Source organism: Apium graveolens, chromosome 7 (genome assembly GCF_009905375.1).
Source record: "Apium graveolens cultivar Ventura chromosome 7, ASM990537v1, whole genome shotgun sequence".
NCBI classification, from domain to species: Eukaryota; Viridiplantae; Streptophyta; class Magnoliopsida; order Apiales; family Apiaceae; genus Apium; species Apium graveolens.
This window is the reverse complement of record NC_133653.1, coordinates 14,240,024-14,244,437: the sequence shown is the minus strand read 5'-3', so window position 1 is coordinate 14,244,437 and position 4,414 is coordinate 14,240,024. Positions and strand designations below refer to the sequence as shown.

At 32.2% G+C, this 4,414-nt stretch overlaps 1 long non-coding RNA gene across 1 annotated transcript; it reads right to left on the bottom strand.

Moving 5' to 3' along the window:
• On the bottom strand, positions 1 to 2,730 carry LOC141671767 (uncharacterized). Its single transcript, XR_012555239.1, has 4 exons — positions 2,472 to 2,730; positions 1,902 to 2,051; positions 1,543 to 1,679; positions 1 to 501 (listed from the first exon to the last, which is right to left on the bottom strand). It is a non-coding gene; the product is annotated as an uncharacterized LOC141671767 (long non-coding RNA).
• Between the last annotated feature and the right edge of the window lie 1,684 nt (positions 2,731 to 4,414).

The window sequence follows — 4,414 nt, the reverse complement described above, 5'->3', positions numbered from 1 at the left end:
TCAAAAACTACTTAGAAAACTTGAATACATACTTTCAGTCATACAAGCACTACATAATGCCAATATCAATTTCAACATTCCGACTTGATTCTACTTAAATAAAATGAAGTACTTCATTTAGAGTCTACGGCCACAAGAATATTTTTAAAAAGTACCATATATGGTCTTATATCGCAAAAGGCATCATTATAACTACGATATGCAGGATCAAGGACTGGAATTGCTTGCTCTGGTTGCATCACTTGGTGGCTGCTTGCTTGTTCCAGTTGCATCATTTGGTGGCTGCTCACTTGGTGGCTGCAGCTTGCTCAGCTCTTCAATATTAATCTGCAGCTCCGGATTCTTTTCCGCCAACTTGGATATCATCACCTTGATACAAGGCCAAGCATATATATAGTACATAGAGCCATTCATCCTGATCTTTTTAAGGCGTAACATCACACAGAGCAAACTCAAAATCAATGAAGATCCTTGATGCCCTGATGATCCTGAATTCCCAAACTGTAACAAATAGTGACAACAAAGATCTAAAGCCTCCAATAGTGTTACACCCAAGTTAAAACTCAAAGGAGTGCATAATAGCTCAATGCCATTAGGTTAAGGTTTCAGTCTCTTGCACCCTAACATTTAAACCGCGGAAATTGGAATTTAACTCATGGCAACTCCAAGGAACAACAAATTAATATAATTCAAGATACATAGAGTTTGATACTAGTGCTATTCTGGTCATAAATCAGGCAGTTATGGGAACAAAATGTATCTGGTTTGATCAATGCGAAACGCAGGAAGAAGAAAAGGAATGCTATTCTACAACTGCATAATTATTTATGAATCATGATTGAATATTCTCAAAAATCTTAAATGACTACACGGACGTACGTGTGTGTGTTCATATATTCTTAAAAAACACCTAGGCAGTGTACAAGTTGGTATGGGTGCCTTGAGTAACAGGTTAAACACTAATTAACCACAAAGTCCCAGCAACGTACAAAACTCTAATTAGTAATTACAATATACAAGTAACACCCTGTTATATTAGCAAAATGCTATTAGACGTGCAGGCACACACAACTCCTATAAGCTTGTGTTAGATTATAATAACCCCATTTAGTAATCATATAACTGTGCACAGTTGTCTACTTTCTACCTTCTATAAGAACTTTGCACATGGTCCTCTCATTCTCGGAAACCATAAATTCTTTATATGAACAAGTTTGTTGACCATAAATTTTAAACTTTTCAAAGTGTTCAAAAATAATACCAACTCAAACTAATATTTATGTATACATCTAGAATCTTAAATTTTTCTAAGCTTGTAAATTGTTTTCATAACATCGTAATCATAATTATAATCGTAGTTGATGGCCTTATGCAGACAACTTTGGACTGAACCTTTTTACTTATTTACCAAGCAAAAAGTAAAAGAGCTGACCAATTAATGAGAATAGGACAGGTAAATGGTAATAGGTTAAATCTAACCCTGTTTGGACATAAAATAAATTGTATAATGAGAAAAATAAAAGATGAACCTTAAATTATTACCTCTAATATTTTGGGCAAGTACCACTGAAACCTTGAGTCCATGTTTCCTTGCCCTCAATTTGTACAACAATCTAGCATTCAGGCTAGAGTAGAAGTGCAACGGAAGCGAGGAGAAAGGTGATCATATACAACCTGGCCTGTAAATAACGATAAATACTATAACTGACAGTCAAAAATATACCTTGTGGAAAATTGAAGGGGGAAAGAAGAAGATATATTTGTGAACTAAAAATCACTAATATTTTTTGTCAATGTTAAACAGGAAAGTTGAAAACGATATTCCTAATTCACTGCAAGTACATTTTCCAGAAATGAACACCACAGGAGGGTCAACACTAAAAAAACAAACTATTTCTTACATTCTTCTGAGAAGCAGAATAATCAATACGCGGAAGATCAGAAGTAGAAACATTGCTCACTTTACCCTGGAGGCCAATGTCATACACCGGACTAACATTAGGATAATAGAGCCCGTAGTTCCTCTCCGAAACCGGACCGGGCTTTAAGTTCTGAAAAGTATAAAAATATAAGGACTGCAGCAAAATTAAGCTGAGAGAAAAAGATATAGAACAGAATAGAGATTGAAGCAGAGATAATAGACACAAAACCAGAGAGATTATGTAGATATTTGAGAGAAACTTGAGAGGAGGACAATGTTTTATAGAGAGAGGGGGGAGAGGGAGGGAGGGAGAGGTTGTAGAATCCAAATCGATGAATATATTCTAATTCAAGAGTAAACATTCAATCATATCATAGAGAATCCAAAGTCGATAACTATCCTCTACTAAATATAATCTAACTCAACACAAAACATTCAATCAAATGTCGATAACTATAACTGATCAACTAAATCAACATAGTTTCTATAACAATATTACATATATAACACTTAACAGGAAATAACAATCAACGAAGAAGAAATTAAATACCTGAAATTCGAATCGGATGAAATGGAGAAGACGAGTGATAGAGAATTAGGGCTTCAATTAGCACCCATCCCCAATTCAGAAAAGGCGGTAAAACATATATGAGTTTCGTGTATGTGTCTGACTCTGCTTATTCATTCTCTCACCGGCGGCGGCGGCGGCGGCGGTGGGAAGATGAACAAGCAGAGTTTTTATAATTTGCAGAGAGGAGTATGCTTAGGGTTTTAAATTATGGCTTAATTAAAAGAGGATGGTATTTCAACTTATTTGAGCGGCCTTTTTATTTTAATTGAGCGGGATTTTCTTCCGGTTATTTTTTTTCATTTTTTCACATGTCTACAGCACCACCAATATAGATGTTGGCATAACAAATCTAAGGCAATATTTATAATAAATTTGGTTATGATGTTGCTATATGTCCTTTTTCTCAAATTTTTTTTTTTTATCGTACGTAACCCGCAGCCGCTACCCTTCGGGTGCGCACCGCATATGGCAACATTTTTTGTGCCAACAATGTTTTTGGATGTTGCCGAAGGCCATTTATGTGATAGTGATAATGGACATATTTTAAGCGTAAGAAGATATTTTTTTTTTTAATTTTAACGGTGTATGTATAAATTTAATGGAATTTCAAGAGTTTGAAGTATAATAACTCTATCATTAGCTTTAGTCGTAACACTGCCGAGTTTGTATAAAAATGATATAATTAGAGTTGAGTTTAAAGTTTAAACTCTACTTGGGTGACGGGGATCGTCACATTCGTAAAAACATGGTTTTTTAAATAATTTTAATATTTTTTATTTTAAATAAAAATATAATGTTAGAATTTTTATAAAAAAAATTATAAATCTATACTTACATGAAGAATTTGGTGGAGGCTGATATCAGGTATGATATCAGGTATGGGTTTCGTTCATTCTAAACTCATGCGTGGTGTTTGCTGACTGTTTTTAAAATCTGATACTCATTCCTTATACCCGTCTGGAATCAGATTTGATACCCGTGGGGGAGGTTTTAGGTAGGTTTAAAAGAGGGGTACGAAGTATCAAAATAAATTTAATTATTTCATTATTTATAAAATTAAATACAATCTTATAACATATATCTTTAATATCATATTTAATTTTAAATAAATTATGCTTATTTTTAATTAATACAAAATAGTAATATTTTATTTTTATTTATTTTAAAAATTATAAATTAACAATATAATATAAAATTTTAATTTTTTAATCACTTATATTTAATTGTTTTTTGTTTGTAAGTTGTAATACAACTTAAATTCGACATATGCAATATATAAAAGTTAATTCAATTAATAAATCAAAAATATTTAAATGAAACATACTTCATTCCAGCACCGAACCAAACAAATGATATCAGGAATAATTCTTCAACCCCGTGTCAACCTAACCCGATTCCTTATTTCAAACTCATACCGTTCTCTTAACTAAATGTTCTGTGTCGTGTACAAACGTTCCGTGTACTTTCGTGTTTTCGTATACCAAGCCTTAAACCCGAATCCGACCCGGATTTGCATTCGTTTACCAATTTGGTGACACTAATTTGGAAACTAATATATTCGTGTTTACCCGCTTTAGTACACTAAAGTATACGGATTATATACGGAAAATATTAATTGTTAAAAATTGTAATAGATAATTAAATAGTGAAGTTTTCACTCACGTAGTCAAGAAACAATAAAATATAGTATATTTTACTATTTACAGTTATATATATGTTATTTAGAATAGGTAAAATACACATTTGGTATTAAATATATATATGTATATTATATATTTTTAAAATTTTAATTATTTATTTATTATATATACTTTCGTTCCGTGTATATACATTCGTGTTTGTGTACCAAATTTTCGAAGACAAATATTAATTAATAGTGTTATTTTATAGCGTGTTCAGTTTTGTATACGAGCATAGCAGCA